This window comes from Lathamus discolor, chromosome 2 (genome assembly GCF_037157495.1).
Source record: "Lathamus discolor isolate bLatDis1 chromosome 2, bLatDis1.hap1, whole genome shotgun sequence".
NCBI classification, from domain to species: Eukaryota; Metazoa; Chordata; class Aves; order Psittaciformes; family Psittacidae; genus Lathamus; species Lathamus discolor.
In genome coordinates this window covers 1,858,819-1,885,349 of record NC_088885.1, presented here as the reverse complement: position 1 = coordinate 1,885,349, position 26,531 = coordinate 1,858,819, and the positions used below count along the sequence as shown (strand labels likewise).

Here is a 26,531-nt window from a genome sequence, read left to right as displayed (position 1 = left end):
TACATCTGTTACTCATTTCTTCAGCAGCTCACAGTGCCTTGGCTGGTGAAACGTGTTGGTTGTGGTTTCATTCTGAATTTGAACAGCAGAGGAGAAAGCCGGTTGCTGTTCTGTTTGAAAATACGGGGGAAATTACAACTTGAGGAACTCTTTGCTTTGGATACCGAGCAATGGAAGAGCAGAGGTTCTGTTCTTCCCTACTGCTTTCCTGGACACAGTGTTGTGTCCTCAGTGTCTGTGCTCCACATAATGGGGCACAGGGAGGGCCGGGTGGGGATGGTGTGAGCAGTACATTGCATATTCAAGCCAACTGTTGGAGTTTGTCCTTCCTCATGCAAAATCCCAAGTATTTATAAGACTCTGCAAGGCGGACGGGTTTGCAGTGATGCAGAAGGTGCTCCATCACCTTCTGCTCTCCCTGAGCCTGAGGAACAGCGCAGTGGTCTGTGTGATTGATGCCCATCAGCACCAGTTCCCCGCAGAAGGGTGCAGCTGGAAGGGGGGCCGTTACACTGTAAGAGAGTGAGTAGCAGGTCTCACAGTGAACCGGTCTCTTTTCCTGCTGTGTCGTGCGACTCCTGATGACACCAGATTAAGAGGGACACAGGCAGAGTTGGGCTGGTGCATGTTTGGGGGGAAGGCAGGGGTTGTCCTTGTGAAGGGGCCCTCACCTTTCGAGGGAATAAAGAGTTCTGGTTTTGGAGGTTTTTCTTTTTAAGTTATTGAGTGTCTGTTTCTTTAGTGCACATCTCCCCTCATTCAGTGTCTCAGACAGTAACTCCAAGGTGCAGGGGATGTTGCTTCCTGGTAGGGCTTGCAATTACAGACATACCGGGCAGGACAAAGCATTCATTGTTCTGTCTGGGTTGGGCAAAACCCATTCTGAATGGCAAAGCAGGTTCCCTGCAGAGGCACTGATACAGAAGTCTTTTAAGATGCAAGTCAGCAGCACAGACATGAGGTGTGAACAAGACTTACGGGGTCATCCAGCCATCAACCTGTCTGTGTAATGTGGCTGCTGGCAATTTTGTTCACGCTCAGGGAAACAGATGCAGCAAACACAGCTATTAGTAAGCAATTGATTGGGGGTTTTTTGGCTTTGTTTTTTAAGCTGGTCTAATAAAAATGGTGGCATTTTGGTCAGTGTTAGTATTGCCTGACTGTGTCTGCTTTCATACCTTCATCCTTATACATCCCTGAGAGGGGAGAGGGTGAAATATTGCACAAAGGTCATCTGTCTCCTCTAGCTTCTATTACCTGACAGTCTAGTACCATGTTTATTATCTCTATATAGTGGGTCTTTGAACCTCAGTGCAAATCAACCTAGATGACATTATCTGGGTCTACTGTGTTGTTATAAAGCCGTATTTATAAGTTTAATGCTACATCCATAGCATAATGGAGATTATGGTGAAAGAAGTGCACAAGGGATGGTCTAAAGCACTTGAGTGATGTTCTGGAGAAGATCCAGCTGTTTGATCTTGAGGAAATCCTGGGTTTAAAGGTATATCATAGCACAGGAGCTGTCACGTTTGGGTACAGACAATGCAGAGATGCAAATGCTAGTTTTGTTTCTGTGTTTACTGCATCGTTTTCCTTACATGTTTGGCAAACATGAGTCAAGGAGTTTGTGTACAATCTCTAGCACGCCAGCCTTTCCCTGCAATTCACTCTTTCAGCTGCCTGCTCGGTTGGAAACATTATTTTTATCTCTTGTTTAAAACTGAAAACATTGTGACTGCGGTTTAGACTCCCTGCTGTGGTGGTGATTTTAAGCAGTTAGCTCTTCTCAGATCTTGAGACTTGGCTGAGAACAGATTCCTCAAGCTGGTCCATCCCTTTGGGCTCAGATACAGCCTTTCCCATAGCCATCACCTGAGCATACAATAGGCATGACAGCAAGCAGTTTGCAGTTTTCTACAGGTCTTATCTTGGAGATGCTGGAGGGATATTGTGAATTTATGTTCCACTGCATCCGTGGGTATTTGGGGAATAACCAGCTTTCTAAAATGTCACATAATTTATACTTAAAGAGAAATTAAGGCATAGGAAAGCCTATGGTTTAGTGTCGGCCTTGGAAGTCCTGTGGTAACAGTTGGACTTGATTATCTTAAAGGTCTTTTCCGACTTAGTTGGTTCTGTGATTATTGATGCTATGATTTATTGCGGAAGGTTCACTGTAAGCACTGAGACTCCAGAACCCCAAATGATTCAGTGATGATCTCGGGTGGTTTCATGCCTTGCGTCACCACATCTGCTTTCCTTAGCACGGCCTCCCCACGCATACGTTTTTCTCTTCGTATGACCTGTGGCCTCAGTCCACCTGCAAAGTCCTCATCTCTTCGGGCTCCTCTTTGTTGCCCAGTAGCTGCTCACTGGGCAAGAGATGGTGTTTTGCCACTGCAGCAGATGGAGTGTTGGGAACTCAGCAGAGCAAATCCCTGCGAGCTCACACTGCAGCCTTTCAACAGGAGGGCAGGGAAGCTGGGGAGCAGCTCTCCTCTTCCAAGGCACTGATTGCTAGGAAACTTTGGACGTGTCATCTCTCTGCAGCTTTCGTCTCTTAGTCAAATGGGGTAGAAATTAGACGATGAACTTAAAACGTTACTGCTATGAGGATTGTTTGAGCAAAACTGGCTGAGTAACCTCACTACTTTTCCCTTAAAAAACCCACATTTTTATAAGGCAAAACAAAAAACCCACCAAAAAAAAACCTTTTTAAATCTTCCTAGAAGCTTGTACGTGGCTGGAAAATAACAATCAACAAGTGAGTGTTTCAGGCTATGGTTTCCCTTCCCATGTAGACTTAGCTTCAGACCAGCATGCGAGCGGTTGTGCAGGAGCTGGGGATACCAAAGGGCAGGAAAACAAAGAGGTGAAGGAGGACTGGTGGAACAGAGAGCAGGTCAGAAATACCTGTGAATGGAAAGGGGGAACAGATGGGAAGGAGGCAGATGAAGCAATGATGTTTGAAATGCTTTCCCCAAAGACCTCACAGCACTCAGTGATGCTTCAGAGAGAGGAGGACTGCAGTGCAGCAGAGCCCATGGGAGGCCAGGCTCTCTACCTGTATATACTGCCTGCCTATACCTGCTGGCTGGCTTGCACTGCAGTGTGAGCAGGGAGCCTAGCACCTCAGAAGGTGTTTTATTAACATACAGAAGTTTGCATGTTTGGAGGAGCTTTTGGAAGCTTTCAAAGCGGCTGCCAGGAATTTAGATGTTATTTTCTCCACCTTTGGGCTGCAGAGGTCAAAGTTTGATCTAATGCCAGCAATTTGTTTTCATTTTGCTTAGAAAAGGTCTCTTCAGGAGCGGAGCGATATTGATGACTTTTACAGCAAACAGCTAAAGTAAAATGTCAGCACAGCATCTGTGGTGGGGAAAGGGAGCCTGTGCTCTCTCGTGGCTCTGGAAGGAGAGCAATATTAAGTTAAAGCGGCTCCAGGGCAGAAAAAAAGATGAGCTCACCTAAAATTAGATTAGGGCTCTGGCAGCAATAGCTCATCTGGAGAGAAGCATGTGAACTTCTGTGGGGGTTTGCTTACTCCTTTTGCTGGTTTTTTTCCCCTTAAGTGCAGGCTCGGATGGGAATGGAAATGACCCATTTCTGGCATCAGCCTGGGACAAAAAGAGACTTCCATGAAGCTTTTGTAAAAATCTCTACCATTTGAATTACGTTTGTTTCAAGTCAAAGTCACACAATCCCAGCCTGGTTTGGGTTGAAGGGGCCTTAAAGCTCATCCAGCTCCAAGCCCTGCCACAGGCAGGGACCCCTTCCACTGGAGCAGCTTGCTCCAAGCCCCTGTGTCCAACCTGGCCTTGAGCACTGCCAGGGATGGGGCAGCCACAGCTTCTCTGGGCACCCTGTGCCAGCGCCTCAGCACCCTCATAGTGAAGAATTTCTTCCTAAAATGTTTCATCTAAATCTCCCCTCTGTCACGTTAAAGCCACCGCCCCTTGTCTCTATCACTGCGTGTCCTTGTCAAAGCCCCTCTCCAGGTTTCTTGTAGCCCCTTTAGGCACTGGAAGGCTGTTATAAGGTCTCCCCTTAAGGAGCCTTCTCTTCTCCAGGCTGAAAATGTGGTCTCTGACAGTGTGGTAGCCTGGTCTGTAAACAGAAATACTTTTGGGGTATGTTGTTATTACTCATTTCTGCACTCTCTAACAGGTGATGCTTAAGGTAACTGTGACATGCCCAGTTCTGTAACCAGGCAGAAGAAAATGTTATTTCCGTGTTCTCATCTAACAGTACGCTATAAATTGCATGTCTAGCATCATCAGTATTCCATTCTTCAGTAATTACCTCTGTATTGATAGTTTGAAAGCTTTCACTCCTAGGTATTGTGTGTGAACAGAAAAATAGAGGTATATTGCTGATAAATCAGGAATGTTTTGTATTTTATTATGATAGAAGAAATCAGCAATGGGGTCTTTTATACCTCTGTATCAATATTCTTTCAGTATAACAAGTGCTGTGCACTGCAAGGGCATTTCATCTTTAAAGTGCTTCGTAAACAGGAGCTGATAATTACATGAGCATTCCTTTGGGATATGCAACTAGTCTTATTGCTGTTCACATGTGATTTTTCTCCTGCTTTGGTTCATTGTTGTATCTCTACCTTAGGTGTGCCAGATAATTTCAACGTGCGCCTTATAGATTGTAATAATACCTAGATCCTTGTTTAAGGATTTAGATCACTGTTCTAAAAGGCAGTTAGCGTGGTTTATCACACAGTTGTAAGGTAAAAATCTGTGGTGTGCGTTTTGCATCAGTGATGAAGACCATCTTTTGAGGAGATTAAAGCTAAGACTTGTAGTATTTGGTTAAACCAATCTTCCAGCCGAAGGTTTGCACTATGATGTTTCCAGAGAAAATAAGATGGTATTTGGTATAGTGGGATGGTCTGTCACTTCTGCAGTTAAGGTAATGACTGTAGGGTTTCCCGTGCATTTGAGAATCCACAAATGCTGCCATTACAACCTGTTTCAGTGCCCAGATAGCATAAGGCTCAAATTGCATAGGAAATCTCTGCTTTTTCCTAAAATTCAAGTTCTAAATTTCCTAAAAAACAGTTCCAGGGAGGCTGTTATGTGAGGAAAGTGCATAGCTGAGCACTGCCTGGGTGTAGAATCCTTTCTTCATAAGTATACATTAAGTATTTACTTCTGTACGTAGCAACTATTTGTCTTGAAGGAAAGGTAATACTTCTGCTGGAGTACTGTGTTATTGGCCTTTACAGCTTCCAGTAAGGAAAAAGAGGTAATTGTCTTTTTAATGCATCTCTGAAACAAATTTTAAGCCAAGACAAACTGTACCTTAACAGAGACCATAAATCTGTTTACGTAGAAATCAGAGTCAAATTGACAATGAAATACTGAGGCTTTGCTTAATTTAATCTCTTAGGTGTCAGCATAATTGAGGAGCGTTATCTCCCCGTCTCTTCCATCCCCCTTTGTCTTCTGAAAGTATTTGTCCCTGTAAGCTGATACAGAGAGGAAAGAAACCGGGGGAAGGGAAATGCGTGCCGCTAAAATAAGGATTGGTTTGTTAGCATGGCCATTAGAAAACCTTATAAAGACAGATTGCTGCTTTCTACCTTCATTAGCAACCCGACAGGAGCTCCTGGTCCGTGATAGATTTGTTTGTGTAATTCCCCCTGTAATTTCTGTGCTTATGTACACACAAACAGCTTCAATACGTAAGTATCTAATTATCCGAAGGAACTGTTTCTCCAGCAGTGATTGCCTACTGCACTATTGAAACAGCTTTGTGCTGAAGGTGTCCATCTGTGTTTAATGCTGGGGTGGGGGGGGGTTAACAGACACTGCATTGCAAGGGGTGTGTGTCCGTTTTAACAGGGGCTTGATAGGAAGGGGACAGAGAAAGCCCTACTGTGTTAGACACTTGAGTGTAGTGCTGTGTTCATTAATGTTGTTGTAAGGCTTTGAAATTTAAAGGCATTTGATGGAATAGTAGGGCCGGATCAAGGAGGAGTTCGCAGCAGTTGCAGTAGGAGGCTTAAATTGAGAATTGTGATTTGGAAGTGATCCCTGACGATATCATTAGTTTCTGTGCAAGTATTTTGCGTTGAAGTTGCCCAGAAACTTTAAGCTTCACCTACAAGCTCTTTGTTTGGTCAGTACTGTGTCTGAGACCAAGAGCATCTGCAAGGCAGAGCGCAGCGCCTGCCAGCTGCCTTAGAGATGTGGTTCCAACGTGAGGTATTCCCAGTGTATGAGAAACCCAGATGCTGCGGCTTGAGAGGGTTTTAACCTACTGCAGGGAAAACGCTCCCTGGGACTCTCTGCTGTGCAGGGGTGTTCTCCATCTTTCTTACAGTGATTTCTTTAAAGGTGTGAAGGAATTAAGTGCATGACAAGGGTGTAAAGCGTGAAACTTAGTTCTGATTATATATTTTATGTTCCTTTTTGCGATTTTAAGGTCTTGCTTTTACAGTGTTTTGCTATTGTGTATGGTGTGTGATTAGGATTAGCTCCAAGACCCATCCACCTCCTCAGTGTTTCCTATTAGCTAGCTGCAGGGAGTTTCCTACCTCGAGTTTTGCACCCTGGATTTCATTCTGTACTGCTGGAGGAGGCTGCTGTGACTGAATACTGTGTTCAGGACTTCTCAGAAGCTGGCTGAGAAAGCCAGGGCTGGGGCTTCGAAGCCTTAGAAACACTACATCCTGCTGTCCTTCTGACATTAAGCAATAGAGCTGCGCCAGTAATGAACCAGTATTTGGCTTTACAGAGTATCTCTAATTTAAAGTAATAGCAGAATTAATACTATCGCACTCCCTGCAGCACACTTGATTCTGAAAGCTGAAAGGCAAAATCACTTTCGTCAAAAAGCTTTGTTCTTCCCCGGATGACTTGTTTAATTATTCAGCATTCACACCAAGAGAGAGCAAATATTGAGGGAAGAGAACACCAGCAGGCTCAACAGCCATAAGCATCTTAAGACAGGCATTCATTTGTGGTTTTCTTTCAAGGCTTCTCAAGTTCTGTTCAATTTCTCTAGCACTAATTGAGATCCGAGCCATTTTTGAGAGCATTCCTGGGGTTTCACACTAAAATATAGATTGAAAACTAATTCTTTTTTAGAGAATTAGTATGTGTTAATCCCATGTAAGTTAATGGACAGGAGCAGGCATAGGGAGAAAAGATTTCTAAGAGCATTGTGCAGGGGGGTAGGATTTCAAAATAGGCTCTGTAAAAGCTGCAAAGGCCACACTAGGATGTAGGGAACATTCTGAGGTATTCAGCGGTGTCTGCAAAGGATCTTTATATTTCTTTTCTTTGCCAGACTCCGTCGTACACCGTTTCTATTCGCTAATTCTGTGTTGGATCAATGCGCGGCGCTCCCGCTTCTTGAGATGGAATTTTCCAGCACTGAATAATTCAAAGGTTTATATTGGAGTCCTTGAGAGCAAAGACAGATTTAGGCTAGAGCTAGTGGAGACCCACTGTCGACGGAGGGGCAGAGGCAGTCTCCAGCGTTGCTTCGGGCATGCTGTTCACAGTACGGATACAGGCTTTGGGGCTTGGCTGTCCCTGCAGATGGAAGCATGCAACGGGATGAAGAAGTGCAGGAGGGCAGTTGGGTCTGAGCTAATAACTGAAGAAATACTCCAAATGTACCCCAGAGATCTGCACTGTGGGGTGGGGAGGAGGCCTCTGCCTTACAGTTGCTATTGATGGAGAATTTAGGTATTGAAGTGCCCTTTGCAGCTGTAAAGCTTATAGAACAGGACACTTAGTGATATTGGGATGCAGCAGAAGAAATGTGTGTGAGTGTTGTGAGCTGCCTGAAAGAAGGGCCACAGCATGTGGATTTAGCCTGGATATTAGGAACAATTCCTTCCCCAAAGGGTGCTCAGGCATTGGAACAGGCTGCAGCGTTGGAGTCACCATCCCTGCAAGTGTTCACACACCGTGTAGACAAGGTCCTCAGTGCCATGGGTTAGTGGTGGCCTTGGCAGCACTGGGGTGATGGTTGGACTTGATGATCCTGAAGGGTTTTTCCAACCTGGTTGATTCTATGAATCTCTGTGTTCAGTGTTAGGGTAGAGGAACTCAGGAACCATGTCCTGGTAACTGAAGCAGTGTTTGGCTGACCTGATCTGTGAAAAGGTCCCAATGCTGAATTTCATTCAGCTTTTGTTTCAGTTACCATTGACCCAAGCCATTCACCCCTTTGCAATGAAAGAGACATTTTCATTTTGACTCACCAACATTAAATACATAGAATGTGTGCATTTCTATAGCTAGTGAGCCATTGTCTCAATTTCTCTTTTGTTTGTTTGCGAGTGAAGTAAGGCTGATAGAGTGGGGGTGTGAAGGAGGCAGGCCTTGGGTCTGCCCAAAGAAAGGAGCCGATTTCCTTAGCAACAGCAAGGATATGTGATGCCTCTCCGAACAGTTCTTCACCTCTTCCCCAGGTCCTGCTCCCTGTTGCAGCTTGCTCATTATGTACCAGAGCAGAGAGCATTCCTGCAGCGTGAGCTAATTGCAATGCATGGTGGCTGGTAGCTGTCATTGGTACTGGACAGAGAACGAAAAGAATTGAGTTTGCTGTCTGCATGTCTGGTTCTAACAGCTTGATTATTCCTGTTATTACTGGTGATGCATCGTCCCTGCTGAGGCTTCATTTCCAGTGGTTATCGCTGGCATTCATCATTATGAATGATAAGGATAAACACGGCTTTTCTTGTTGCAGACTCTTCTGAGGGTTCCTTCATGGCTGATAGGATGTAGATTGAGAAGGGAAAGAGGCGATTCTTCACTCCCCCTTTGCTGCCAGGCTAAAGACCCAGCTGTAAACGCAAGTCATTTTACATTAATTCACTCCAGAACTGACAAATCGAGGTTGGTTAATGCCATTCAGAGCTTCTGTTTGTGTGCTGCTGACAAGACATGAGTATACCCTCATCAGGAATATTATTTTCAGGACAGAGAGACAAAGAGGCACTGTTTAAAAGGTTCCTTTTTGCCCAGTGGTTTTTTAGCAGTTTGAATGCCTGACCCAACCATACCTGACTAATTAGAAGCTGAGCTTTTTCCCCAGTGTATCTGGGAAGAGCTGGGATTAGAAGTACATAAACGCAGGTTTTCCTTCTGTATTTTTATAGGCTTATTTTTTATTGCCAATGCAGTAGCCTAACTTTTTAGTGACAAATACAGGCTTTTGACTCCTGTCATACAAGCACCTAAGAGCAGGTAAAGGAAAAGAAAAACCATTATTGCACCAATTTGTCCAATACTGATTTTTGTCCCATAGTCATACCAAAGAGCTGCAGCTCGCCCTGAGAGCTCTCTGTGCTAAGAACTGGATATGCCAATAGGAAGAGATTTTCTTTTCCTCCCCTGGGACCCAGCATAGAGCTTGTTAAAAGAGCATTAAGGCAGGCACTGCGGTGGCCATCTAATTCAGGCCATCTCTAAAGAGTTCCTTAGACAGCTTAGGTAAATCAGAAGAAGGAAAAGCTTTTCCTATGGCAGCTGCTCATTCACTCACCCTCTGTAAGACTTTGTGCACCCAAAGTTCCCCTGACCGCTGTAGTCTTTGGGATCGGACGTATAGGATCTCAAAGTGTGCACGCCTAAATGTTACCACTTGGAGTAATTCATGGCTTTGCAAGTGTTTGGATTTCTCATCATCTTCAGTCTCGGTGTTTCTTATAGTTGCTTATGCAGTGAAAGCCCAGAACCATCATGAGAACTGAGTAGTGGACTTTGCCTGTAGATATTTAGGTTGTGTGTGTGTGTGTATGTATGTATGTATATATACACATATAAAATATATATACACACATATAAAATATATATATACACATATATATATATTTCCATGCTCTTTTTGCCAGCCTGTGCTCTCAAAACAACTTATTATATGCCTCAGCACTGTCCTCAGGCTTTCCAAGCAGCATGCTGGTAAAGTAATATCTTCAATGGCATCTGCTCAACAGAGCTACGCTTCCAGTTTACTCTTTGTCAAGAGCTACCTTTCATCTGGTACCGAGTCTGCAAGAGTGCAAAAGCCTGGATTTATACAGCTCCTGCAAAGGCACTTCCACAAACTTCGTTTTTAAGGTTGCCAAGTAGCACTTTATAGAGTAAAGCAGGAGAGGGGAAATGTATTAGATGGCAAGAAGCAATGGGCTACTTCAAAGCGGTTGCTGTGTTAATAGTTTGTATGAAATGGCAATTTTAATTCTCTCTCTATTGGAGAAATACAAAGCAGTTAATCTTGTGTAGTGCATTGTGAAAAATAAGGGATTATACAGGATCTCAGTGAGGCTGTTCATTCACTTAACCTTGAGCGGGGCAATAAATAATTATGAATGCAGCCACATCGCAAGGCAAAAGTAATTTGGTGAAATAGAATTATCGTTATGCAGGGAATTACATAATCTGAATTAGGTTTCCTGACGTTCTTTATTCCAGGAAGGAGTGAATTTGACTGCGATTTGTGTGTGAAATTCTGGAGATGGGTTTTACAAAGCACCTTTTACACCCAAGCTATCACCAAATGCTTCGTCTTGCAGTGCAGGCGTAGGTAAAATGCTCTTGGGCTCTCCCAGCTAAAGTGACATCGAGTCTCTCATGATAGGACTTGTTATATGGAGGGAGAAGGTAATGTCCAAGGTGCATGGGTGTGTTAACAGCTTTCAAGCTATTTCCTGCTCTTCTCTCAGGCATCTTCATCAGTGCTGCCTTCCACAAGGTTTTCGGTGGTACTGCAGCATTTGAAGTCTGGAGGAGGGCACAGTTAGTTCAGTTTGTTTGCTTATTCTGCTTGGTCCTGATTAACACGTTACATGAGTTTTGGGCAGTGTTCGGAATGCATTAGGCAGCTCATTTGTGCTATAATATGGCCTGTTGTGTAAATACAGAATGATGTGATTTATTGGAGAAACATGTGTGGGCACGTGACAATACGGTTTGCCTCGGAGAGCTGTTTCTAATTGACTAGGAAAATGCCGTTTCCAAGCAGGCCATAATTAATCAACAAGAACTCTTGTCCTGAGTTTCCTACTGTAAATGAACAGACTCAGCACATCCATCAAGTAGAAACTGAGGAAATAAGGGGTGTGGGGGGGAAGCCTCAGTCTCCAGTGAGCAGAGTGCTTGTATCTGTGTGAAGCAATCCCAGCAGGATGCTTTGCTGAATGATGGCAACGGTGGCTTTGAAAAGAAATCCTCCATTTCTCATATCTCACAGGCTGGTGGAAGTTTTAATACACTTGCAGTGGCTACTGCATGGCTCAGGTGAGTCAAGAGCAATGGCACAAAGAATGGGTAGGTAAAGCAGAACCTTTCTCTGATAATCCCTTAGGTTATCTCACACGTTTTCTCTCGTCTTCTTTTCATTAGGTTATGGTGTGCAAGTGCATTGGTAGTTACTGCAGTAGCTCTAATCCTGCTGAGTTCACTAAGCCAAAGGGTGGATGTCAAAAACTCGCAGCATTCTTCAGTGTTTTCAAATCCTTTGGGTCTGGGGATGTTTAATCCGGAGGTGAAATAAGTGATGATAACCCAGTTTTTATGATAGTAAATGTTTAAAGCCAGGTTGGACGGGGCTTTGAGCAACCTGGTCTAGTGCAAGGTGGCCCTGCACATGGTAAGAGTGTTGGAACTGGATGAGCTTTAAGGTCCCTTCCGACACAAACCATTCTATGATTCTATGATAATTTGAAAATCTCAGTAAGTTTTGATCATCAGAAGTGTGATCCGGCTTGATCTTTGTGTATATTGTGTTGGTGACAGACCTGTTGTGCTGGTGATGGAACAGGGGTGGACACTGGTGTGTCTGCTCTGCAAGTGGTTGATTTTAGGTTGTGCTTGAGTAGATTCAGGAATATTTCCTTTATCTTCTTATTCAGCAATTTGAGAAGGAGTTTTATTTTATGATACCTCATCTAAGGACTCTCAGTTAGCCGTTGTTCAGTGCAAGGTCCATAGAGCTTCCTGGTTAGAGAAGGCTATTTTCAGGGGAGGCAGGGCTTCCCGGATGTGGAAAAGAGGGGAATGTTTGGGTGGGTTCCTATTAGAGAAATCAGTCCTCAGAAAACCACCTGCTTAACTTGCAAGAGTTGACTTCTCTTCAAAGATCGTAAGAGCTAACTTGTTGGAGTGAAACCCAGAAGTCCAACAGGTAGGAGGGGTCATGTGTATCATGTTGGGTTCTGCTGTAGATAAGCAAAAGCCATAACGTACAAATTGCTGTTCAGTTCCAGTACAAGGATTTATTTGCCTGTATCTGAGGCAAGAGCATGAGCAGAAGTGAGCAGTACTGCTAAGGGGCAGCAGATTCTGTTCTGATCCCAATTGACCAGCAACTGACTTCTTAACATCTTCAATTCCTGTGCTTTGGCATGACCCCAAGACCAGATAAGTATGTGTGGAGCTTTTTTGCCTGTTTACTTTTCAGTATGCTGTGTGTCAATCTGCTTCTTTCCAAAAATGACCATCCTTTATATGATTGACCAGTACCCCACATTTGTGACTTCTGAGTATGAGGAGAACATACATAGGCAGGTACTGTCTTCTTCATACAATTAAACAAGGAGGAAAGAAAACCTGGGGCCTCAAGCACCAACTCTCCCCAAGGGAGGAGCTTAACCCTTGACAAGATGACTGCCATTTCGAGGTGTCCCAGCAAAAGCAGAGGCAGATTTCAGCAAGGCTTGGTCTTTTGAACTTCATTTTGCCTGCTCAGCATACTTCTCATGGGGTTTTTTATCCTTCAATGTCTAGACCTGTGTAGGGGCCAAGGTTAGAGTCTTTATAAGCTGTCAGGCTCAAAACCGTTTTGAAGTCCTCCTGTGGTTCGCATCGTAGGAAATATGAAGATTGGAAATCCTGCTGAGGGGGCCACTTCATCAGTCTGGAGGGCAAACTCTGTTGCACTATATATGATTATTAGGTAATTAAATATTGCATCTCATTCACATACGCCCAAGTTAGTGGAAATAAGGTGGTAAGGGTGACTTTTGCTTGTCCCTGTACAGATGTCCATGTGTGGTTTGTTCCAGGTTTATTTATCAGCCTTTTTCTTACAAGTCATGCATCCCTAGCTTTAGGAACAACTGCAGCTCCCTGCTGAAGGGTCCTTCAGTAGTGAAACTGCTTGATCACAGTGAGGAAGAGTGGGGGTAGCATGGAGGGAACCTTAAGGAGTCTGAGACTTCTCTTTACTTCAGTCCTTCACCTTCTGCTGGTGTAAGCTGACATTTGGGACACGTGCATCTGCACAGGCCATCCTGCACCATCAGATTCCTTATTTGTGTGCAGGGCTTGGGAGAGAAGGATGCTGTGTGACGCAAGTCTGTATGTAGGTTTCCCATCCTGGCTACTTCAGCCTTTGGTCTGGAAGCCGATTATCATCTACTGAGTTAGAATTGTATTTGTATTTTGGCAGTACTTTAAAATAGAGCCTTCGCAAAGAGGTAGCGGTTGTCCTTGCTTGAGAAATAATATTGATCCCAAAAAGATGGAGAAGCTTTTGTCTTCTTGTTCCAAAAGATTCTTATATTGACAGAACAGAAACTGAAATATTGAACGTGTTGGGGGGAATTTTCCTTTCATTTGAAGGGCAGCACTACAAAAGATGCTTTACAGTTCCTAGGCTGTCAAAGCAGGTGGTAAAATACTTAGATTTTATACCTTTTATATACTCTCTTATGGCAGCTTTCCAGAACCAGTGACTTAGCCCTGGGGAATCCTGCTGCAGTTTTCCTCAGAGCCCTAAGAAACCTGGCATGCATGGAGTATTTCCAGATTTCATGTTAACACGTTGGTCGTGTTGCCATCATTGCTAGACCCATGGCTGAGTATTATTGAACAGCTAGTGAAAAGGGGGGAAGGTGGGGGGAACTATGTGCCTTAGTTTCTGAGCAGCGTGGAGAAAATGGGGAAAGGAAGACAGCAAGGAGCAAATGGCAAGAGCAGGGACCACCTCCTCTCCTTTCCTTTGCATGATGCTCTCTGGTTAGTGTTTTTATTGCAAGAAGAGTGATGAAATCTTAAGACCATCACGCTCACTGCAACATAGAAATGGGTGTTTGGGAAGGAGTGAGATTTGGAACCTATTGGAGAGTTAAATTTTCCGGGGAACAGGGGGTAAAGTGAATGTTTTCTGGGTTAGAGGGTGTGGGAGGAGTAGGAATAAGCAACTTGTGGTCACTTTTACTGCCCCGATCACTGGAATGCTCTGAGGGTTAATTCATTGCTTCAGGACAACAGGCACAGGCAGGTGATGGGGCAGGGAAGGGTCTTCTTATTTCTTCTGTCTTTGAATTATGTCAAGGGCTGTGGAAATTGCTATTTGCTGCTATGGGGGGAGAATCGCTTCCCTGCTCAGAGATGGTTTAGCCAGTTTAGGTGTATTTCTGGTCTGTTGGTACAGTAGAATTGAAGGATGCTGCAAATACATTCCTTCATATAAGTGACAAATGTAAATCTGATGAGTATAGACAAGGAAAAACAAAGGGGAGGAATGACTTCCTTGTTACAGCTTTGATATTCAGCTTGTTGTTACTGAAGAAACAAAAATGCTCTCATTCTTTTCCATTGCTTTCCGAAATCTATTTCTGCCTTGTCTGTTAAGTGCTGTAAAAAAATTGTAATTACAGTGTACTAAAGCAATTCTTTTACACTGCATTAAGCTTAAAATAATGATGAATCCATATTTCCATTAGGTAGCAATGAAAAAACTATTAAGAATAACACTTAACATAGAATCAATTCAATTCCTGCAAATGTTTCTTGAAGAAGAATGGTGCTGAAAAGCCATAAATAAGTGGAAGCGATAACATGCACTGTGCTGTCGTATCTGCACTACCCACAATTTCAAGCCAAGAAAAAAAGGTTCTTTCAGCTAATCATTAGATTAGAGCTGCAAAAATAGATGAAGGGGCAGGTTCAAAACCGGGCTGAGCTCTTTGCTTTAGGGAAATGAGGAAAATAACCAGTAAGTATTGCCTTTTTTGCATCTTCTCCATCTGTGGAGAAAGTGTTCAGCTGGTTTACTCTTAAAACATTAACCTGCGTATAGGTGTTTTGTACCATTACAGCCACAGTGTCACTGGGGCATTTTCCATAAGGAGACTGTAAATACAGAAACACAGTTCTCAGGTATTTACTGGCATAAACTCAAGGAGTGGGCAACTTCATCTGAAAAGTTACACAAACTCATTCTATAATAATATGCAGTATTTCTGAGGTCCTTATGTGATATGGTAAAGGGTATCATGGAAATAGATACTCATTGTCACTTCTCAAGGGAGTATTTGGATTAAATAGAAGTTAAAAATGCCCGCCAGAAGCAAATTCTTTGTTAAATGTTCTTTACCTTTTGGAGATGAGCCAGTTACAGTCTAATTGCTGATAAACTCCTTCCAATCCACAGCAAGATGTAACTGCTTTGGCCAGGTGTCGTGGTTTAAGCCCAATGGGCAACTCAGCCAAGCGGCCCTCACTCACTCCTCCGCCTTCCTCCCCGCCAGCTCCCAGAGGGATGGGGAGGAGAAGGGAAAGAATGGGCTGAGATAAGAGCAGCCCAATAACTAAGGTATAACACAAACCACTGCTGCTGCCACCAGTGATAATAATGGTAAGGGGAATAGCAAGGGGAGAGAATACAACCACTCACCACCCGCCAACCGATACCCAGCCAGACCGAGCAGTGACCTAGCCCTTCTGGGTAACCTTTTGGGTCTTTGAAGTACCCCCTCCTGAGGTAGTCTATACCAACTGTACTGGACGCCCCTCCAAGCAAAAGCGAACTGTGGCCTGCACTCTGCTGCCAAAGGAGAGGCTCGGTCGGGCTGGGTATCGGTTGGCGGGTGGTGAGCGGTTATATTCTCTTCCTTTGTTATTTCCCTTATCATTATTATCATTGGTGGTAGCAGCAGTGGTTTGTGTTATACCTTAGTTACTGGGCTGCTCTTATCTCAGTCCGTGAGAGTCACATTCTTTACATTCTCCTCTCCATCCCTCCAGGAGCTGGGGGAAGAACGGGTGGGAGTGAGCGAGCGAGCGGCTGCATGGTTCTGGGTTGCCGGCTGGGCTTAAACCATGACACCAGGTCATTAATTTCTCTTGTTGCTCTTAGTTTAGGAGCTGTAAAGACACAAAGATATACTTCCTCGTGTGCTAGAAGGGGAGGACTGTAGCTGGGGGCAGATACTATTTGTTAAACTGTCCCTGGTAACACAGGACCTGCCATATGGCTTTCCATGGCACTGTCCAGGACATGTTCTCTTCAAAGGACACCTTCTGAAGTCCAGGTTGACTCTGAAGCCAATCTTGGTCCATGCTGGTACATTAAAGAGTAGAATTTAGCCCAAAGTGTCTTAAAGTAATTTTTCTATGCTTTTATAGTGGTGAAGTCTTGCTGTGGGGGGAAACTTGGGCATCGTGGTTTTTCTGTCCTCTTTTTCCAGTGCTGCTCTGAGCCGTGGGAAAAGCCTGGCTCTTACCATGGGTTTGAACTGGTGTGACCAGTGAACAAGTGTGCCCAGGAATGTGCGTCCTTCACAGCAGTGGTGATGCAGGTGCCAGGGTGGCCATGGTGACTGCAATATGGCCAGGTCCCCATCCCATTCTGGGTATTCGCACAACTGAAGTGCAGCAGCACTTGAGTCACTTCACTGGTCCTGTTAAAGTGGTGCAGCAGGTCAGCGCAGGCAAGGTCTACAGTGGGTTGATAGCTTGTAGGTCCATACTCTGTGGTTTGCTTCTGTGCCTTACAAGCTGGAAGCAAAAGGCAGTTATTTTCCAGCTGCCACCTTAAAGGTAGTGTCTAAACTGTGACCCTCTGTGTCAGACTTTGCTCCAGAGCCAATTTGTTATTGCTTTGCGTGTCAGCATTAGCTGGGAAGTCCCAGCCACTCTCACCATTGTCATGTTATCTTCCAAAAAGCCAACAGAAACACAGCTTTGATGTGTTTCTTTAGGTGCTCGGGTGCCGTTGCATGAGGTATTATCACAAAAACCACATTATCGCAGTAATTCAGGGCCTTTGGGCATCTGATGTTGCCAATTGCCTTCAGTCCTTGCCGGTGTGTAATTTATCACCGGCGTGGCCTACCCTGCTGAAACGTGCCCTTTGTGGGCAGAGGCAAAGCTAATATACTTTTCAAAGTGTATTTGAATTGCTCCAATAAATCACAGCTGTCACTGCAAGCAGTTTTATCACTTGCCAGAGCAATATGTTATCTTCATGCTTTATAGTCTTGATACTGTTCGGGACTTCTATACGTGTCAATTGTAGCGCATCATAACTTAGTTTGTCAAGCAAATTTGAGCAGCCCTGATTTTGTTTTAATGGAAACTTTGCCTTGCTCTGTAAAGGAGAGAGCGTTTTTATGGCATGTGGTTTATAGTTGTGATTATGATCTGTTATCTCTCAGAACACTTGCAGTTTGTTTTCGATTTGTTAATTTTCTCTCTTTTAAGCAGCTCATGAGGCTGGGGTAGGGGGTTTTTGTAGGTCATTTCCTCTCCCACTCTGCTGTGCAGCAGGAAGAGCAGCTACATAGTGGTAGTAGGCTCTGTCCTACTCAGAGTCTCTGCAGTGCTTAGGACAGCGGGTGTGGGGAGGGGTGCAGGAGCATCCCTGCCTCATAGAGTTTATTTGCTGTTCTGGGCAGTATGCCCACCAAGCCAATCTTTGTGTGGATTTAAGGTAAGGAACCTTCTCAAATCCTGAAAGCACTTGCAGACAAGCCTTCCTACCTGAGACCTGCAGGATTAGCATAGCAGGGAAGTCACAAGTAGTTAATTGTGCATGAGGTCTGATTAATTCCTTCATGTGGGAGTCCTTCCCCCTGAATTATAGCAAGCAGCCAGGAGCATGCATGATATGAGGACTTGGAGCTGGGATGTGGTGGCCTAGGGAGAGCGAAAGTTGTGTCCTAGCACAGCTAAACCCACTTTGCTGAGCACGGACCAACTGTGCTGTCCCTGTCCCAGCCATGCTGGGTGGGATTGCTCCCATCCACCAGCGCAGCCTCCCCCATGCATCTGGTAAGATCACTGTAGGCGCTGGGCAGACACAAGCTCATCCATCCTATCTTTCTTCTCCTGCAACAGTGGTAGATCTGTCTATGAGCATGTCCTGCCGTGCTTCAGGACCTTGCTGTTACTCCTTGCAACAAGAGCCTCTCCTCAGCTCTCCTTTCTTAGGGATGCTCTGACATTAAATGTGCTGTTTCCAGGACAGCCAGTAAAATGTCTCCTTTTTATGGCCATGCCTTAAAATACCAGTGAATATTTATGAACCAATTTGCCATGGCTTCTTCTATGATGGGGAAAAAAAAAAGAGCTTTTCTTTTAATTGATGCAATAGCTCATTCCAGAATATGAGAAGACGGTCTATAAAGCAGTCAGGCTTTATAATTAGAAAATTATTTATTTGCAGCAGGTATATTTGCTGGGTTTTAGTTTGAAGACGTCATGCTAATTGTTGGGAGTTGAGCAGCGGCTCTACCGTAAGGAAAATGTATAGGCGCAGACCGAGTTCCTGGCCATGAGGAGCAGTCTAAAGGGCTGACTTACATTTGTCCTTTTTCAGTTGCAGACGCCAGTGTTTGTGCTCGAGGTTTGCGCTCGGAATGAGCAGTAGCTGCTAAAGAGCGTTCTGCAGATGTGCCTGCAGATCCTGTGATTTTCTCTTTTCAGAGATTTTAGCAACACAGGCATTTTCAGCAGATTGGCTCCTCACTTCAGAGATGCGGGTTGGAAACTGTGCACGGAGAGACAATTTTGGCAGCTGCTTTGCACGTTTGACTTTGAGCAGCCCCAGAAGAAGTATGTGAAATCAGCTACCCCAGCCCGACCACGTGAGCAAGAAGCAGGTATTTTAGCCTAAGGTCGACTTGGATGATGGTGCTGTGTGAAGTTCAGTGGTTGCATGTGTAGGAACGCGTACTCCTGCCCACATACATAGATCATTTCATGGGATCAGAGGAACCAAATGTGAAGGATGCTTGTGAGTCTGTGAAAACCCACTAAGAAACCTGCTCCTTTCACAGCAGACATCTCCCCCACCTCTGCTGAGCCTGGGGAGCTGGCAGCTGCCTTTAGTGAGCATTGCACAGCCTTTGCAAACCCTTCCAGGTTCATTTTAAAATGCCCATTTGTATTGTTGGCTGGAGAGACCTGTAGTTAAGACTCGTTCTCTGGCAAGTGGCTCTTACTATGCTCTCCCTCTTCCTCACCTTCCTGCCAGCATTGGCAGACTCTGGGCTCTGGGAATTCAGCCCTACCCTTGCAGGTGCTTTTTTGGATCAAATTCAGGTTCTTCATCCAACAGAAAATTCCGCAAAGATCTCTATGTAACTCTCAGCAAATTCAGCACTCAAAGGTCTCTTCATATGATATATTGTATTGGAGATCAGTTGTTTTTCCATTGACTTCATCTAGGACGTGCGTAGCACTTCTCAGCAGTTCTGGATTTCAGGATGTCTCCCAAAGAAGTCACCCCTCAAAACCTTATTTTACAGATGGGAAAACTAATATGCAGGGAGAAGTGGTGCGCTCAGAGTCTCCGCTGTCCCAAGCAAGCAAAAAGCCATCAAAATTTATGATGTCTGCAAGGAAAAAGTTCTGCTGCTGGCTCTCAAATCTACCTTGGCCACACACCCAGGCTGATCTGCAGTATTTATGCTGCGTTTAAAGCTCCAGATGTTCGTGGTCTTTATTGTGCGTTTTCCGTAGCTCTGAATGCTTAGCTGGCATCCATCACGAGTTCAGACTTTGCAGATAGCTTTGGCCATGAAGACTGTAAACGCAGCTCTGCTAGGGCTGCAAACTATTAAAAGTGTGTTGTGTGACAGCGAATGCTCCGCGGCAGCTCTGCCCCAATGATTCCTGATAGCAGGCATCAGCCTGGAGAGACCCACAGCATACAGAGCACAAGCATTCAGGAGACTTCCCTACCGTTACATTTGTGCCATGCTTCAGGTTTTTGCTCATAAAGTGAATTTTGCATCATTTACAGCTGCAGAGACTTTGAGCACAGGTAAGGGGATCAGGACTGATCCTATGGGATTTGCAGGACAAGTCTGCATAAAACGCTTTTGCTTGGTAGATCAGTCTTCTCAGGCTAGTGCGCTGGTTGGGTTAACCAAAACATCCTTGCAGCAATAACACTGGACTAGCTATAGTGCAAGTTTTCCAGCTAATATGCTCTACCGTGACAACTTGGGATGATCGAGGGCAGAGAGGGGCTTTTTTCTATGTAGCTGAGTTAAACCATGCTCTGGCTGAATATCTGACATCCATTGACTCTCACTCTGCTTCCAGGCTTGCTCATGTGCGCATAGAGACTGCCACTAGAGCAAGTGAGGCAGGGACTGGTGAGGTGACCATGTCCCAGGCACTGCTGCCAGCCTGTTGGCCAACTCAGCAGAGACCTGGGGATTGACATAGAAACCAAGCAGGCTCTTGGGAAGCCACCTCAATCCTCCCTTTTTCTCTCTTGGGGTGAAGGTGTCCTGGCACAGCTCTGCAGAAAAGCATGGTGCTTGCTGCTGACAGTGTGGTATCTGTTCATTTCTGTGAATACACAAGGAGCTTGTGTCTCCAGGTGTTAACCCTCATACTTTCAAAAGTGCCTCTTAAACCCTTCTTAGAAAAGGCCAAGGTGAAAGTCTCCATCCTCAGGGCATTCCCTTCATTAATGAGACATTTGCATTATTCTGCCCACCCAGCGTAGGAGTTGAGCATCCATGTGTCTGGGATGTGGAGATAGGCTTGCTCTGCAGATTGAGCTGCCTGGCTTATAAAAAGACCTTATAAAACTGTATCAACAAGTTAGTTGGCAGATTCCTTGGCCAATTAACAGCAAAACCTCCTAAAATTCCTGTGCAATGAGACTTTTCCCCCTGCCCCTTCCAAAGGCAAACTGAAAGATGAAACAAAAGCTTTAAATTGCCCATGGACAATTAAACTGTTTCATTGCATTTACAGTATTTTTTAAAATGGAAATTAAACTTGTTGAGGTTTTAGGACTTGGTTGTATTCTATTTGCAATGTCAAAAGGGAATGTTTGTACTTTTTCAGACATTTTTGGCTTTTACTTATTCCCTCCTTTGTAAGATAAAGGATTTGGGCACAGGTGAAGCAAACCAGGTACTGGGGTGACTACAACTGGGGGTTTTGCTGTTCACCTCCTTCCAAGAAAAAGCTTTAGCTGGAAGGTACAGCCCAGGTTTGGTGCAGTGATCTGGGGTGTTGCTTTTGTACCTACGGCACAGTTGCAGTTGGTGTTCACATTTCTGCAGTGATACAGAATGGAGTAGGTGTCTCCAACAGAGACACGAAGTACACGTCTGTACCTGACATTGCTTTTGCCTTGTACTTCTAGGGGTAATAGAAATGGAAGGTCTTGATGATAATGATTGCTTTAATAGCAGAAAAGGCCTAACCCAATTTCTTTAACAGCTCTTTTTAATTAAGCAAGACAAGAGAAGTAAACTGGGGACTGCCAGTAAATGAGAAGGCTTTTTAATCGCAAGGTAAACACAACTGGGAGTGCTCTGTGTCTGTGCCACAGAAGTGGTCACACTCAGCCCTGGTTGCCATTTGCCTTATTTGGCAGTACCTCTTGGTGCACAGCCAGTGCTTAGTCTAATGGCACTTTCATAGATGTGATCATATAGATGTGTACTGATCATACAGATGTGTGAATGTAGGTTCGGTCCTATCTTGCCCCACTTTCCAGCTTGTGAATTAAGGAGTAACCGTGCAAAAGAAGAGTTGAGAAGAGCAGAACTGAATTTTATTGGAATGGGGCCTCTCTTTCCTTAGGTGTGTTGCTACCTGCCTGGTCAAGTTTGTCAGAAGCCTTTTAAAGGATGCTAAGAATACACTGTGAATAAATGTTCTGGTATCTCTCCTGCTGGAGATATCCTGCTTTAAGGGGCTGAGTTCCCTGGCCTCAGCCCAGAATTGTATTCAAGCCTGCAAATCATTGCTCTTGAATCAAGAAATTGCTTATTGGTTATCATATAGTATATTGGTTATCATATGGTATATTGGTTATCGTATGGTATATTGGTTATCATATGCTTTAAAGTTAAGCAAATGCTTAAGGGCTCTGCTGTATAGGGGCCAGTGTAATTGCTGTGTTGCAGGCGAGTGCTCCCAATATGGTACAAAGGCAGTTAAAGCTGATTGCTAACCCCAATAGTCTTTGGATTGCGTTCTGCATGGGCACACTTGGAAAAGATGAGATGTTTGCAGTTGGACCCATATGGGCAGACATATGCTCCATCAAGGTCCTGTTGGCTTCAGTATCATCCTGCGTCTGTTTGCCTCTAGTTGGGGGATGTAGCCCATAACTTGCTGTGCCCTTATGTTATATGCAAATAAACAAATACAAGCCCTTTTGCTCAGCATTGTGGTACATTAACCTATAGGTGTACACAGAAGCCGTGCCTTTCTTGAAGGTGGTATTTCCAGTTGGTGATGTGTTTGTGAGGACTCTTCTTAGGGCTGAGCCCCTAAACAAAGCCTAGGTCGTGAGTGTGAAAAGCAGAAACTGTTAGTGGGAATTGATGGTGCTACTAAATAAATAGTTATTTACCCTATTCTGCCCTCAGTAAAGTGCAACACAGCACAGTGAACCGTGCATCACTGCAGCCTTCCTCCAGGGCATAGGTGTGGGCAGGAGCCTGTACCTGAAGCCGTGTGGAAGCAAACAACATGGCAGAAGCAGTGAGAGCACATGGACCATCATCCCTGTGGCTGTGCTGGGGAGCAGCAGCCTGCTCAGCACAGGGCTCTAAGCATTAGTGCTCTCTGAAGATCTCTGAATAGAGAGATTCTGGTGTATCTTCCAGAGATGCTTTGTGCTGTTTTCCTCTGGGCAATTTATTTCTCCTGGGTGCTTTGTCCCCCCATCTCCAGCTCTCTCATCTATTCAGGAATGCACCATTGTTAGTGCAGGGACTGCAGCTATTCCTTGAAGTTTGCTATTTACCTGTGGGCAATCCAGCAGATCAGACTAGTGTAATGTAGATATGAACCTGCTGGGATTCGGTGGATCTGTGGGATCGCAGCTTGCATGGAAAATCTGATCCTGCTGGTTTTGTGTTTGTTCTTTCAGTTTTGCTTGGGTGGCTTGTCCCATGGCACGCCTTTTGTATGGATTTGTTGGCAAACACAATGGATGTTGCAGGTAATTGTTAGGATATGACCAGGAGTTGTTGCGTGTAACTGCAAACACAGACACGGGTACATGTAGGGAGTATTACGTAGGGTACTGCTCATCTAATGAGGTACACTGACTTGACCATATGTCCTTCCAGCCTGCTCTGTGCATGAAGGCTTCACCCACCACCTGCTTTGCTTTGCATTCAGCACAGGGCAGTGGTGCAGTCAGTTCACGTAGCCCAGTTGATGAGCAGTAACTTGGGCATTTATTGTTATCTTCCTCTAGCTTGAGCCCTGTCACTCATATCTGCAGGTACTTTTGGCTGGAAAGAAGAGCTGTAAGTCCCACCGAGGAAATGGGTGGTTAGTTAGAGCTCTGCAATCGCAATGAACGGGCTGCTATGGAACTTCCTGAGCTCTGCATTATATGTGGTACTCATTTCCACCGATTCAGGTACAGGTGTGTATACATGTCTTCATGCCAAGAGTTATATTAGTGCCATTTTGGTTTAAATCAGGGTTTTAATTAATACCAAGTGTAAATTTGTCCCAGCTCCAGTATTCCTATTCCTGCCCTGAATTACAGGAAGTTGCCATTTCACATGAAAAATATCCCATGTGAAAATGAATAAATCTTTAACAAAGGTTACGTTTTGCAGTTCTGCAGAATAGAGTTTTCTGGGCAGAGGGATGAGAAAAGAGACATTTGCTTGTGCAGCCTTTAGCTGAAGGTATTGGTTTGGGTTTGGTTGGTTTTTCCAAAAAGGATAGTAATAAAATAGTTACCCGTATGCTTCACTTCATCCCAGTTCACTGTAAATCTTAGCTTTAAAGAAAACCCAGGTTTTCTGTGACAGTGTGTGGGTACTTTGTCTCTGAATTCAGCAGAATTGGTGAACTTAATGCTCTGTAGTCATTCTAAATGAAAACTCGAATGTTTTGCTGGCAAGGGCATCTCTCTAGAGGCCACTTTTCAACCCCAGGCAAGACCTACAGCACATCGCATGCTAAAGGAATCTTCCTTTCAAGGAATCTTCCTGTTAACACTAACACCACTAACAAGTTTTTGCATTGGTGGTTTAGTTGTATATTAGCTACTAAAAAATCCCATCAAGAGGAACTGCAGCAGCAGACTACAGCAGCAGAACAGTCTATGTCTGTGGTAAGGACTACAAGAAGAGTTGCATCTGTTTTGGTCTTTAAGCAGTAAAGCTCTGTTAAGAGCAACCCACATATTCTCCAGGGTGATCTGCTTGTCTGCCCATGGGTGATACTCATTAGCATCACCAGGGTTGGTGGGCAGGGGCTGAACGCACTTGGGTCTTAGTGCTATTCGGGACCTCCGTGATGCCACTAGAACTGCGTGACAGCTTGCAGTATGTGCCTTCAGTGCTTAGCTCTGTGGGGATGAAGCAGCTTCACCCCTCTCCGAACCGTGTTTTCCAGGTCCTGTAGTACCCTCCCTGCAGGCACCTCAGCTGGCTTTGGGCATGCACTGCTCCAGTGTAAACCCTTGCTCCACTTGCTGGCCAAAGGGAAACACTTTCCAAAGCCCATCTCCCCAAAGCTGCCCAGCCTGTTCACATCACTCCATGGGTTAACTTAGTTCAAAGGCTTAAATACTTCCCTCCTCTCTCTGTATCACCTGTGTCATTTGCTGGCCGAGGGACTATTTTTTTGCTCTCCAATAAAATGCAGAAGCCTCAGATTACCAAACAGCTGCACATGCTTTGGGTTAATGCATTTAAGTCAGGCTCCAGGGGTCTGGGTAAGTGCCAAGATCCTGGATCAGCTGCTTTACCAGAATTACGCTGCTGTAATGGAGCCTGCATTATTGTGTTGCAATTATTTTGGCCTGCAGCTGGCTGTTCCCTCGATATTTTTACTGAAGTGAGAGAAAAGGATTTTGTCTTAAAAATAGAATTTTCTTTTCTGAATCTTACAGAAGCTGTGAGTTCCAAACCGTGCCCGAAAGAGGTGCCCCTCTTCAGCTCAGATTTATCTTCAAGGAGAAGAGCAAATAATTTGTGTCATAATTGCTGAAGAACAGGAACAGTGCTCAACGGTCTCCAAACATAAAGTGCATTGAAAAGGGGATGAAATAAGTGATTAAAGTGGCATATAATGATACGGTTTTATGTTGTCAGCAAGAGCAGGTTTATTTTCAGCATCAAGCCACTTACTAGAAGCATGTTGTTCTTAAAGCCGTCCCTGTAATTTGGAAATCCTTTGTGCAGAGAAGTAAAAGACTAGATCTAGATTTTAAACCAAAGAAAAACGTTTCCCCAACCTTGAATCTCTTTTATTTGTATCCATTCAAGCTCTTTTTGCTGCCTATTTATATACGTTTCTTGTCAAATAACAGCTCTCTCAAGTTCTCCAGCTGATAGCGAAAAGTAAACTGAATGCAATCGTTTATCTTTTGAACTGTTCAACTGTGCCCTTCTTCATGTTCTTGTTAATAATGCCAGGTCCCCCAGGAGCACTCTCACGCAGTTTTATCACATAAGCTTTTTGTTTGACCTTACCTGCTGTTCCCCCGGAACATGGGGATGGGGAAGCCAAAATGCCAGCCTGCCTTAATTAAAACTGTAGTCTCAGAAGGTGTTACAGTATGTGATTTCATTAGGTGTATAATGAAAGTATTTAATCATGCTGCTTATTTGTCTGAGCCTTTTTGCCTTGGTAGTGAGGTCAGCGAGTTTTGAAACGACTCTTTTAGTTGTGGAAAAGTAACAGAGGGGCGGGTATGCATCTCTATGCGATTCCTAAGGCCATCGTATCCTTGATGTTGTATGTTTGCCCTGAAGCTAGCTGCTTTCATCATTTCTCATTAGCAGAATCTAAACCACCATAACAAGAGGCTTTCCACCACCCAGATAAGGCCATTTGGTTTATGTGGTGACTATTCTTGAGGAGACATCTATGCACAAAGCACTCGCTCTTAGCTTTTGTGAAGGCGTACCTTGTTCTGGTTTATATAGGGCAGGCAGAGTTAAAATAACAGCTTTGTGAGGCTTTGATCCTGCGCGTCTTTTGAACTGGGAAGGTTTGCGTTGCCCAGGGAGTTGTTATTCCCCTCATTTTCTTCCCATTTTGTTAGCAGTAGGAAAGTGCCCCCAGTTGGCAGCGTTGTCTCAAGTAGCACATGAAACCGTCCATGCCTCAGATGCTCTGTGCTTTGGGTTTCTGCCAGGCTGTGGGGTTGCAAAACAAGTAAAAGCAGGATTTCCCATGGTTTTTTGAGGACGAATAAATGAAGAAGACAAAGAGGGGCAAAGAGAAGACAGATCCTGCTCCAGCAGAAGTAGCCAGATGGGGGATTTCAGAGCCATCACCTACCACAAAATCTATTGTGTA

At 44.5% G+C, this 26,531-nt stretch overlaps 1 protein-coding gene across 3 annotated transcripts in view; it reads left to right on the top strand.

The window, feature by feature from the left end:
• Positions 1-26,531, top strand: part of ARPP21 (cAMP regulated phosphoprotein 21) — a 422,740-nt gene that overhangs the window by 387,565 nt on the left and 8,644 nt on the right. The gene's annotated exons all lie outside the window — the stretch shown is intronic.